Below are 13572 nucleotides of genomic sequence, written 5' to 3'. Positions count from 1 at the left end.
TCTAAGCTGCTTCTACTTGGTAAAGCACCTCATTCTGAAGCTGAATTCAGTAATTTCCATTGTGCATTTCTAGCCAGTTTGGGCTCGCTAACTTCTTTTGGTCAAATATCGATATACTTAATTGATTTCTTTGTTTATCAATTTCAACCAGGAGGAGAGGGAGTGTCACTCTTTTCCTCAGCCCACCCTCAACTCTTTTCCCATCAACTCAGGCCTCCTGAAAACAAAACAAAGTATTTTTTTCCCTTCTACTCTTTCCACAAACCCAACAGGAAACATCAGCCTGGAGAAAGAATTCAACACAAATGTTAAAACAAAAATCTATAAACCTGAAACAATACCATCTCCGAATCATGATACACAATGACATGAGATTAAGTGTGTCAGGCACAAAGCATGAGGGAGCCTGACTACCTGATTTCTATTCTTCAAAGGAAGGAAGGTTTTCGTATTTTTTATTATCATTCTTGGTCATTGTTTCTGATTATGCCAAAAAATAATTTATGAAATATTTATGCACTGCAATAACTGATTTTTATTGTATCAATTTTAGAAGGCATTCAGAGGGGATAGGAAAACCCACCTCTGTAAAAAATGCAAAATTTCTTCCCCTGTTAAGAACACGTATACAAAATGCAACAGAGAATTCAAATTCTTGTGGAGAGGAGCAAAAGACACAGAATCAAATCAAAGTCATTACAATGAGTCAATTTAAAATTCACTGGACAAACATGCTCAATGCATACAAATAATTTTAAAGGCACACTGCAAACCATTCACTTAATGATCTGCAGGCTAGAGGAAGAATTTCACTCTTTAACAGACAACAGAAATCAATAGGGTGCCCCACCAAACAAGGAGCAGTGAACAATCAGGTTTTTAACAGTTCTGAGAAATCAGCATGTTCTAAAGATCAAAATCCAGAAATTTTAAACATTCATTCAAACCACAATGAAAAAAGCACTTAAAGAAAAAAAAAAAAAGAAAGTAAGCACATAGATCATTGCAACAGAACAATGAGAATTTCTTGTAACGCTAGAAGAAAGAACAGGCTATAGCCTTTTACTTGAAAAGAGACTACTTTTAAAAATAACTGCTAAAACACATTTCATCATTCATGTTGCATTTAAAAATCTGAGGTACATGTATCTGATCAGAAAAGCAATTCTGAGTAATAGTATGTTACAATTCAGTGCCAGTTTGCTTTAGAAGAAAAGAGAAAAGTTACTGTTTCTAATTCTGCACAAAGTTTAAAGAACCTCCCTGCCTCTATCTCCTCCCATTTCCTAAGCTCATGCTCCCTAATCCTTCTGAAACAAGTATGAGAAAGTCTTATTCCCAATATGCCAAATGACAACTGAATATCAATTTATTAGTGTAAATATATGCCAACACCTTGAAATGGAGGAGAAAGGTATCAGAAGTCTATATGGAATTTCTTTCTACCTTCCTGAAATCACACACACCAACGTTCACACAGACACAGACACATACCCCCTGGATTACTGGGCACTTCACAAGCTTAGTACTTACAACTTGTAGAAGGTAACTTTGTAGTTACTTTAAAATACAAAACTGTCAGCTTTTGAAAGCCTTCATCATCTGCTAAACCATCTAAATATCAAAGAGACCCAATTAGCCTTCTCTGTAGAATGTAATTTCCCTTGATGGCAAAACAGTCTCTAAGAAGTACTGGATCAAAGATTCGTGTTTATCACTACCTATGATCGTTTTTAAGCACATTAACAGATTCAGAAATGTATGTCTCAAAAACATTTATTCCTATTGAAATAGTATACGTGTTCAATTGTCTATACAGTGACTAGGTCCCATGATGGTGTTTAAGAGCTATTTTGTGTATAGCAATATTTACCTTCAAGTGCAGAAAAGGAGGGTGTGTATTACTCAGTTGTAGAGCACCTGCTTAGCATGCACAATGTCCTGGCTTCAGTCCCCAGTACCTCCAAAAAAAATAAATAAAAATAAGTGCATATTTAAAAATAAGAATAAAGTTATAAAAAATGCAGACTAAAAACCACTGCAATCTAGGTGCTACAATTATACTAAAAAAACAAGTGTTTCTATCAAATATTAACTATATGCCAATCACAGAGACAACCAAAAGTCACTCCTGAAGCATCACGTGTGATTCTCAGCAACCCTACTAAGTAGACACGGATGAGAAACCCGGCTCTGCGGATGAGGAGACGGAGCTCGGAGGAGCCGGGGACGCTGACCGTCCTACTCCGTGTGACACCGCGTCAGCCCAGGGCAAGCGCTGACAGAGCTGCACTGAGGGGACACCCAGCTGCATGGAACCTTGGGGCACTGGGGAGTCCCAGAAAACACTAAAAACTTTTCAGTGAAAAACCAGCTAAAATATATTACACTGTGCTTCATCCTTTAAACAGGGAAAGTGACTGAGACCTTTTTGATGCCTCCGTGTCCTTTCTGCCATTATCAGTTACTTGCCCTCACAGTGCGACCAGTGATGATCTGGACCCCATATGAAGTGCACTCAGATGGAAGAGCTTTTAAAGCTGGTTTATGAAGTTTGTAAGACTGTCTATGACTCACAAAGGCGGTCATTCATCACTTCTCACCGGTGTGGACGTACCACCTGAAATCACTCCTTTCTGCTTTTTAAAATCCCTTCATCTACTCCAGACTTTTCAACAGCAAAGAAGTAGCTCAACCACAGACAGTGGACAGCTTTTCACCAAATGGACTCGAACAGCCCATCTGACAACCTGGAAGCCCTTGTCTTCTATTAAACCCACTTCCAGGTACTTCATCATTTTCTGATTGGTGGGCTCGGCCTCTGACTGGCCTACTCAGAGAGCTCCCAACCTCACATCCAGGGGTGGGAGAGGACCATGCTGTTGGGGGAAATCAGTGAGGAAGCTGGACATCCTCCAGCCACGTCTGCACGGGTAGAAGTGCCTCAACGTGCTCAGAAATTATACCGTCATCATCCCTGGGCTCCCATGGACTGGTTTCACATTAACCAAGCTCATGAGACACTGATGCAAGAAAACCAGAAACTTAAATTTTTAATGTAACAGAAGACGTGAATCTATGAACCAGACTGAAATATCAGAGTTCAACCATGAGTACATTTTCTCCTCCACGGCCCAATCACGGGCAGGCAGTCACATGGCAAGCATGGACAGAAACGGAGCAGGAAGGGTTTCTAGATTAATTCAATGGACTATATTTCTATTATACGAACAGATCTACTGCCCAGAAGTCAATTAATGCCAATCACGGTGCACTCTCCGTGGACAGCGGCCAAGAAATGACTATGAGCTCCTGTGTAACACTTCTTTCCCTGTCCTTTCTAGGCTAACTGATGCACAGAGGTATAAAGATTCAGGGATGTCGATAATGCTAAACACCCAAAGCCCATCTCTGGGAACCTCAAAACCAGACAGCCAGGGTTTAAATACCAGCTCTGCCAATTACTAGTTCTGTGATTTTGCCAACTTAATTACCCTCTGTGTGCCTCAATTTCCACACTGTAAAACTGGGATAACAATCAAACCTTCCTTACTCGCTTGTTGAGAAGATTGAAGGATTCATTTCTGTAAAATGCTCAGAAAAGAATGTAGCACATTTTGGGTGTTCAACAAATGTCAACTTAATATCAAAGTGATTTACAAGTCTCCCCTCTAATCATCTTATGTGTTTTCTGGCTAGCCTAAGTCCCAAAGAACATCCTTATTTCTCCTTTTATAAACAATTGGGGAGTACCCTTATGTTCCATCCCACCACCTGTTTAAACTGAGGGAGGGGATGCCTCCTAACCACTCTTTTGGGCCATGGAGAGTGCTTCTCCCTTCACACCCCTGGCCCCTGGCCCACAGCTAGCACTCATCACACTAACAGAGTGAGGTGTGAGTCCGGGGAGACAAGCGGGGCATGTGAAACCCTTCCTTTCACTCCAGTGTTGGTCACCATTGGGAAGCACCTGGGATGCTCAGCTCCATGGCAGGAAAGCCCTGTGCATGAAGGGGCAGGTCCTCTCAAGGGAAGGCTCGCTGTGGCCCAGAGCTACATGGGACAGGGTGAGTCTGTATTTCTGGGACACAGTATCATGACACGCATTTTCCCACAGCCTTGAAGTTCATGGAGAACGTGGCTTCATCAGTAACAAAGAAGACATTTATCGCCTGTCTACTCTTTTGTGTCATCTCTCAGTAGGCTGCTGGGGACAACATATGTATAAGTATTGGATCTCCTTAAACCCCAAAATATATGAAGTAACAAATAATTCTGTGGCTTAACGTTGGTTTAGGGCGACTGTGTAACAGTTCTGACTCTGCTGATGCTAAATTATGGGTATAGGAACTATGGAACCTCCTCAAATATCTTTCATCATAAAACCATCTCTTCTTATTTTCCTGTTTCTTAGTAATTGCCAAAGACTCTCAAATGATGGCTTCACACAAAACAGCAGCTAAAGTTTAAGAGCCCTCTTGACATACACACTGTGGTAAACACTGCACATAATTTCTAATTCTCACAATTCTACAAATCAGATATGAATGTCCCCATCTCACAGACGAGGGAAAAACTCAAAACGAACTGACTCAGGCTCAAGTGGCTCAGTGGCAGCGCGTGCAGGCAAACCATATCAAAAACTACACCCCTTCGTATATGTACCAAATCTCCTACCACCAATTAACACACAGCGGCGGGGTCAAAACTCAGGGAACTCAATACACTTTTCACCTTTAAGGTCCTCCAGATGCCGCTTCTAGCTGTTTTATAAAATCCCGGCTCACTGGTTTCTAACACTAGAAGAAAAGCCCGATTTTGCTATTGTTTGCACAGCAAGTCTGAAATGTTCACAGTGAGATGACAGAATAAATCTAAGATATAAGCAGAATAACTTTTCCAGTTAGACAGACATAATGGACATTGGGCTATTCTGAAGCATTAAGTAAAGTAATCAAAATAAAATAACCTTGTTTAAGCCTCCTTTTACAAACAGGAAAGTTAAGACTGTAAGTAGGTGCAACAGTGCCACCTATGGGTAAAATGACCTTCCAGGTTACCAGGAAAGATGCAACACAAAAATTGCCTGTAGGATCAGTAACGAGAATCAGATAAATAAAACTTATATAGCACATGCTGCACTTTGATTCGGGGGAAAGGAGGGATATTCAGTATTTAATCTGATATTGCTAATACTCCTGAATATAAACAGAAGATATAGGCTCATGGAAACTCATCTTAGAAGAGGAAAGAATCCAGTTAAGCCACTTCATTTTACAGGAGGGGAAACTGAGACATGGGATCTGTCCTCCTGGCAATCAGGAGCAAAGTTCTCCTATGCCTCATGTCTTGCACTGTAGCAAAAACCAACAGATCTGTACTAGGCCTATATTCATAAAATTCACGTTTGTATTTTTCCAACAGTAGGTTATCTAAGTATCTTGCAAAATACTAAAAGAGCCAGGATATCATACAATTTTGTTGCCATACAAAAACATTTATTTACACAATAAAACAGCATGAGCTTTATTCTCTCTATTAAAAAAGTGACATGTCAAATCAATGTTTTGATATTTTTAACCTGTTAAGAATGTAGAAAAAAATCAAAATTTTCTTTAATCACAAAATAGAGGAGCTTATTCCCTGAAAATGATCAATATGGATTTTACTAAACTTAATTGATCTGGTCAGAATCCCACGAATTTAAATGTCTGAGTGGATGGTTACACGGCAACATAAATTCTGATTTGTAACAATACATATTCTGTGTAAATAATCTTCAAGGTCATCTGATTAAGGCAATTTAACTAGTCCCTGTCTCACTAGAATGATACAGATTTCATTAAAACTTCATACTACACCAAAAAAAATGAATCCTTGTTACTTTAAACCATATTCAAATATATCATACAAATACATATTGAATATGTATCAGAAATAAGCGACACTCTTTAGTATTCAGAGTTGATCCTTCTAAAATATCTGTCATTGTGACAGCACACTTTTATTAAGCACCTCTTGGGTTCTTTGTATACAAGGCATCTACCTCTCACAGTCAGACAAATTAAACGATATTACTCAAATTTCACAAATGAGGAAATGTACTTAAGCCATGAAAATAAAGTACATATTCATCAACAGGAAAGAAAAGAGTAAAGACTTTTCTTACAATATTCACTGACAATCTTTTCTTCCATATTAAAACTACATAAAACCAATTCAGTCTTTGTAAGTATTTCTGTCAAAAAGGGCCACAAGAGAAAAACAAGCAACATCATTAGCAGTGGTTGGACTTTAAGAGCTCACTTCTCTTTTGCACTATAATTATTTTTAATGTTTTGTTTTTAGTGCTTACAGAGCACTAAAATAAAAAAATAACTTTTTATGTAATTACCTGAGAATTAAAAATTTGTGAAAATGAACAATTTTAATTTCTGCCACTCTGTCTCAACTTCTCAATGGTGTCTCTCCTTTCAAGGCCTCATCAGTCTGAGATCACTAAACTCGGCCATTTATGGAGTCACAGGTGTTCGGGTAACCACTTAACGGGAGGCTCTGATAAGAGGAGCAATTAAGAATGCATACTGTGCAGCCTGGGTTCCAGCACCGAGCTAGCCACAGCCTGCTGCGTGTAATTTGGGACAAGCTGCTCCATCTCTCAATCCCTCAGCTGCAAAAAAGGAGACACAGATACCTACAATCAAACACCTGCTATGAATTAAAACATGAGGAAAACATTTTAGCCTTAGGTAGGTGTCCACTCACAGTGAGTTTGGTCATTATGATGATGAGGATGGCTGTTAACAAATTAAGCTAGACCAAACAGGAGAAATCCCCTTAAAGGAGAAACATTTTAAGTCAATGAGCATTTCTTTTTGGATGAATTGCAGAATATTCTAATGATTTTTTAATAAACCAAATTTTGTCCATTAATTATAGATTTACAGGTTCATGGACAAGTCTCCAGAAAAAGAATTAGAGGCCTCTTACCTCTGTAAACTAAGAAAGTAAATTTTAACAAAAATCACGGAGGAGATTATACCTCATTTGGGAGAGTAAGTGCTTAACATGCATGAGGCATTCAGTTCAGTCCCCATTAACTCCATTTAAAAACATGGTTTTTTAGGAAATGGAAAATTAAAGCAAAAAGATGGAGGAATACAGAATTTTTTAGAGACTCATCTCAGATTTAAGATGGGGAAGAAACCATCCATTTCTCAGAAGGAATCTTGAGGACTATGTAAACTGGATCTGAGATGTCTAGTCCTTTAACATTATTCAAGAATTCATATTACCAAGTCTTAAAATTACCTGATAACGCACAGTGGTGATACTGATCATAACAGCTTCCATCACGGATCGAGCTCCGGCTAGGACTGCTCTGTTCTGACATCTCTGCCCCTCAGGCCTCACCAGGCTGAGAGCACTAAATTCGGTCATTCAAGAGCATCTTTTGTAAGTACTCCATTTGTGCTTCTGACTCTCCCCTCACCAGCTCCTCTGAGGGAAGCACTGTTATCATCTTTCCCACTCACAGATAAGGCCACTGAGGCACAGAGACTAAACTCGTTCCAGGTCACATTGGCATTAAAGGAATTCTGTATTTCTGCTGTTTGCTTTTGACAAAGGAATCTGAGATATCAATTCAAGGCAGACTGTTAAATAATCAAGTCTGTCAGGTCTTCACCTCAAAGAGCAGATACTATAAATTCCTGATGTAGGATGAGGCTGCCGCCACAAACTGACTCAGCTTGAAATTAATATCCAAGATGAAGCAGCGGATACACGTAAATATTCACGATTGTCAACTCTGCTCACGGGTCTGGGCCCTTCACTGCCTGAACGGGGGTGCAATCCCCACCCGTGTCTGGGAGAGAAGCGCGGCTCTTCCCCGGCTCACCCAGGCTTCACGGGGTATTTCCCCCCACAGACTGGCCTCAATGATTAAAAGATCTCAAGATTTTTATACCATGCAAATCTAAAAGACATTTCTGCAGATGGAGCACTTTCTCAGGCTTAAATCTTTTTTGCCTACACTCAGCCAGGGGGAAAAAAGAAACATGACTCTACAAAGTCTCTGACCCGCACCACTCACAGGAGTAGAATGGCCAGAGCAGAAGATGGTTCTTCACATTGCAGGATGAGAAAAAAATAAAGATGCCCCGACAACAGGCACTCCCAGAGACAGTGCTCAGCAGTCTTCTGCACACACACGGTTGTGCAGCCCTCATCACCTTCTATTTCCAGAACACTTCATCACCCCAAAAGAATCCCCCTGTCACTAGCAGTCACTCCCTAATCCCCCTCCAACCAGCTCCTTCCAACCATCACTTGCTCTCTGCCTCTGCATGTGCCTATTCTGGGCTTTTCATATCACTGAAATCAACAATATGTGGCCATTTGTGTCTTCTTCCTTTCAATTAACATGCTGTTATCAAGTCTTGTACATTTTGAAGTGGTATCAGCATCTCTTTCTTTTTTTTTTTTTTGAAAACGTTAAAGATTATTAGAAGGTGGTAAGCACTATCAAAAAGAGTAGAGTGGAGCATAAGTGATTGGGTTTCAAAGGGAAAAGTGTGGGTTGAACAGTCAGGGTGGACTTCCCAAAACAGGTAGCATTTTTCATTTTCCTCTTCTTTTTTGTCTTTTTTATTCACTCTTACGTGTGAATAATGTTCCACTATATGGAGATACTACATTCTATTCATCCATTCAGCAGCTATTTATGGACGAGGCCAGAAAAATGAGTGTAAGAGGTGACTAGCATGGATGGCATTGAAGCAAAGGGCAAAATGTGCTTTCAAAAAAATCCAACAAAGAGAGGCACAAGGAAATTCAGTCTGTTTCTGAGCAAAGTGCTTGCTTGCTTCGGCAGGACTACCGTGCAGGGCTGGGGTGGATATTGGCAGGAGTCACGGTGAGGGAGTCAACTAAGACTCCCCACTGCAAGCAGCTCAGCCAATCCTCCTCCCTCATCCTGTATTGTTAGAGAAATGTTTCTAGGTTACTCTTATTTCAAGTAATAGCATTTTAACTGCACATCTGATCATCTCCATCAGACCACATTATCTCCAAGCCACAGAAAACCATTCACTGACTGGAGCAGCTCCAGGACATAAAGGTGAATGATCAGGGAGTCCTGCAGCATTCCAGCCTGCAGGCACAAACCCCACATGTGCCCTGGTGATGTCCAGAAAATAAAATGCATGGAAATTTCTCACGGCTGGCACACGACATCTGCCCTCAAATTGCCCCAAAATCATGCTGGCAAAGCACTACTCAACCCTCTCACTATAAAAAAACCAAAAAGCTAAGAAGGCAAATTTAGGCTCTTCCATTGAAAACCAGCAACCATCACTGCCAGTATCTGAGCAGGAATGCTCCTGACTTCGAAAACCACTGCGCAGATACTTTTCAAACGTGAAACTCATATATGTATTCCAAATAGATGATATTGCAGTAGCATTTTTCTTTTCAAAATTTCCACTTGCAACATTAGCACAAGAAAATTTATGTTTAGGCTTTAAAAAAATCATTTATCCTCCACTTTCTTAGTTTTGAACTTATTATTATTTTATAAATGGAGTTATGCTGTGTATTATAAACCGTTTGATTTCTGAAAACAAGACCTTTATGACCTCACTATTTCAGAGCAAACTTTAACGATTCTTTGAGAGGTGGGACCTGGGGCGCTCACTAACAGCTCTTTAAATACTGACAAGGATGTGCTATTAAGTAATGCAAAGGCTCTAACTTCACATTAGCTCAGAAAGCAAAGAAACCACACCAAAGACTTCCTTAAATATTTTATATATTCGTATTCTTTTGAATATTAAAATTCTTAAAAGAGGATTTTTTGAAAAAGACAACAGCTCTTTTAAATTTCCTCTCACCAAGAAAGCAATCTTTATCAAGAATAAAAATCCCTATGGAAATCGAAATGACAGGACGTTTCTAGCTAAGTGAACATCCAGATATGAACACAAACCTAAATCCAATCAGATCTCACTCGAACGAGCTCAACAAAGTCCTGGGCAACCCTGGAAATTAGCTCTTTTGTTCCAAATGTTGGCTGAGCTAAGATCATCAAACAAGGAAGGGAAAGAGAGAAGACGAAAGTCCACCTGGCAGCCTCCATCAGGTTTCTTACAGCCACAAGGTGCCCCAAGGGCGGCCCCGCTAACAAGCCCCCCAGAAAGAAAGCCGGCATCCACACTGCCCCTGCCGTCCCCAAGTAGCCCCGATGCCCATATTCCAGCCTGTGAATGGTATTCTTATGATCCCCCAGTTGGTGTCACCCACCCCCTCATCCCCGCTACACACACAGAGCCACGGCAGCCTTCCCAAATCACAAATTTGATTACATCAACCCCACTTCGAATGCTTCAGAGGCTCCCTGTTAGAGTTCTAGCCCCACCCCAGACCCTGCTTGCCCAGCCTCACCCCAGTACACAGGTTCCCAGTGACCTCAGGGGTCCCCTGACATGCTCCTACCTCTCACTTGCCTCCAGGCTCATTTTGACTGTTTCCCAAGGAAGCCTTCCCTCCCTCCAACCTCCACAATTTGTTCCTCTCTTCCTAGAGATTTCTAGGCTAAGTCAACTTCTGACAATGCTAAGCTCTCAAGAAGCAAATACATTTTGCTTATTATCGTGGCTACACCCTCTCTCCCCTATACTCACAGAAGTGCACGTGTTATGAATAAATGAATGACGGGTTGGATCTCAAAGGGACAGACATACCTGCTCTCGCCCATCCCGATCCTTCTGTCTGTAGAATATCAGAAGCAAAACCTGAAGTACCTTTCCTGAGGGTCACTTTCTGTTGACACCCTTCACTGCCTACTGTGTCAGTTCTAGTAAAACTCAACTTCTTCCAAAGCCCTACACCACGGACTGTCTCCAGTGTCCTCCCGAGCAGGGGCTCCCTCCACCCTGGACTGCACAGGGCACTCTCCCCGGGTCCCCACGCCAAAAGCCTCCAGGCCTCTGCCCGGGCTGCACCTGCGACCTGAGCCACATTCTTGACTCCTTCTCCTGGCTGACTCTTACTCTGTCCTCACAACTGAATTTAGAGCCCATTTCTTCCAGGAAGTCCTCTCTGATAATGTCCTTAAGTCTTGTCTGGGCTCTATCTATAGCGGCAATATATGGAGACCAACTGGGTGCCTGCTCCTAATAAGACCACGAACCCTTGGGGGCCACGTGGGAAGGAGTGAGAGATTACAAGACGGGTGGGGGAATCAAAAAGCAAAAATCACAGCCCAAGTCCCAAATTCAAGGATACTTTCTCAGAAAAAAGTATAAACTATTTCACACGGGTCCAATTTGGCTACTATTTTTGTGGCTTGTGGACAGCAAGAACTTGGTGTTCTAGTCCAAAACCTAGGTTACATGCAAAGAAATGTATATATTCATATCCAAAGGAAACAAGAGCTGCTCAACAACAGTTTGCAGTTAGAACTGAAAGGAAATTTGATAAAGGCAATCTCTCTCTCTCTCTTCTTTCTTTTCTGGAATCATATAATTTTAGAAGTATTTGCGTGACTAACAGATGGCTACAGCCCGTGATTTTGCACAGGAGTGTTTGGGGCTTAGGAAGCCCAGATTAGATTCACTCTGTAAATGCAATCACACCAACACACTGATAGGTGCCGTGGTGGTGAAGCTGATGTTCCAAAGCAGGCAACCTTATTCTGTAAGAGAACTCTAAATAGAAAGCAAGAAATGCAATGTCCTATACTGAATTTCATTTGCTATATGGGTCATTAATTGATAGTACATCTTGACTAATGGAACCCAAAAATAAATTGTCAACGTCGGTTTTCTTCATCTGACCGTTTTATGCTAACTTTGGATATTAAACACTCACTCCATACGGAAAGCTCAGGTTTACGCTGCAGCACAGTTACATCCCGCGGAAGAAAGCTGACCAAGGGAGAACTGGAGAGTTTCCGTTCAGAAGCTGCAGAGTCTGGTTTTGCACCTGTGCATCATTTGCAACCACGTCATCTTCAAAGGAGTTAGACGTTACCTCTGTGGGGCGAAAAGCACTGCGTGCTTCAGAATCATCAAAGAATGCTGAGCTTTGTGAAACAGTCCTGAGGCACTTAAATCATACTTTTTCTGAAAGGCTCCAAAACTGACCCACTTCACCATTCCAGGTATAACAGGGAAGTACTGGAAACAGTAGAGAGAACATGACCTTGAATTCTGACAAGGCCCTGCTTGAATCCTGCTACAGCATTTACTAGCCGCTAAACAGACCAATTCCTTAACCCCTCTGAGAAGGTTTCCCAATCTGCAAAAGGGGGCTGCCACTGCCCACCTGGGAGGCATGGATGTGAATGCAACACGCAAGTAGGGCGGCCGACTGGTACCTGACACGGGGCCTGGCTAGTTTCCCTCCGCTGCCCTTCTCCCCCTTTAAACTTGCACTGTTCCCCCGGTAACGATCAAGCCCCTGGAACAGACTGCCCGTATCTTCTGTGTATCCCTGGATACATGCCTTATCCTTAGGAGGCCAGAAAAACAACTGCCTCCTCCCAAGTCACTAACAATGTTCTTAAGAGTCTGGGTATATTTAACTCTATTTTTCAGGGAGACTACTCCAGAACTTTCCAAGCACCATTCTCCAGGTTGGCTCCCCTCCCTTTGCCCATCCCTTCTCACCTCAGATCCTCTGTCTGACTGCCTTCTGTTCATGGGAAAGAGAGTCCGGTAAGGTGGGGACTCCCTAGGCCTCCCTCCCTCCCTCACAGGTGACTGTGACTACATTCTCCCCACTGCCCACTCCAACGTAAGCTTCTGAGGACTATACCCTCCCAGACCCTGCAGCCTCTGCACCTTCCCAAGACACACATGTGGCCACGACCCTCCCTGCAGATTTCTTCCTGGTTGGCCCTGCCCACCCCCTGGCCCCTTAAGGATAAATAGCATTGCTCTGAAAATGGCAAATGCAGCTAACTGACACACCAAAGCTGCATGGTCTGGGCTTTCCTCCAACCGAGGCACAGCCCTGCCCCCCCTCAGCCTCAGTCTGCAGCCCTCGAGAAGATCTAATTCACATGCAAGGCTGTGAACACCAGCTAAGAATGACGACTCCCAACGTGTATCTCTAGACCGGCTCCTTCACTTGAGCCCCAGGCTCATCGAACCGAGTGCCTCTTTGAAGTCCTAACTTGGATGAAAAATGGCATCTTAAAAATGCCTCATGTCCACCATTTACTCTGGAATTCGATTCCTGGCAGGTATCTCCCAGACTCCCCATTTTAGTAACAGCACCAGCACCCACCTAGTTGTCTGAGGTCACATTCAATTTCCACTCTTCCCTCCCCCCAGCCCTGCCCTGGAATCAGTCCTGTTATTTATGACAATAAGTCCATCTCAAGTGTGGTTCTGCAGGGACCATGGTCGGAACCCCACAAGCTCACAGCATGGTGCACTGAATAACAGTCCTCCGTAGGGTGCTCCCCGGCGGGGGAGGCATCTCCTGCCACTGGCCACCTCAGAAGGCACTGGATTCTCACACAGGAGGCCCAGGAGAAGAGACTCAAGGTTCTCCCGTGGTCTG

At 42.4% G+C, this 13572-nt stretch overlaps 1 protein-coding gene across 6 annotated transcripts in view; it reads right to left on the bottom strand.

Annotated features, from left to right (window-relative positions):
* The window catches only part of LOC140694977 (trafficking protein particle complex subunit 9-like), a 78118-nt gene that overhangs the window by 31359 nt on the left and 33187 nt on the right, over positions 1-13572 (bottom strand). For 3 of the 6 annotated variants that reach the window (XR_012070632.1, XR_012070625.1, XR_012070634.1), the window contains exon 2: positions 1874-1961. The exons of 2 other annotated variants lie outside the window; for them this stretch is intronic. The gene's annotated coding sequence lies outside the window, so the exon portion shown is untranslated. Of the gene's footprint in view, positions 1-1873; positions 1962-7311; positions 7468-13572 lie in introns of those variants that run through there. One more of the 6 variants, XR_012070630.1, reaches the window with a different exon arrangement.

This window comes from Vicugna pacos, unplaced genomic scaffold (genome assembly GCF_048564905.1).
Source record: "Vicugna pacos unplaced genomic scaffold, VicPac4 scaffold_115, whole genome shotgun sequence".
NCBI classification, from domain to species: Eukaryota; Metazoa; Chordata; class Mammalia; order Artiodactyla; family Camelidae; genus Vicugna; species Vicugna pacos.
Note: the sequence above shows the minus strand (reverse complement) of the source record. Positions and strands in the feature narration are given on the sequence as shown.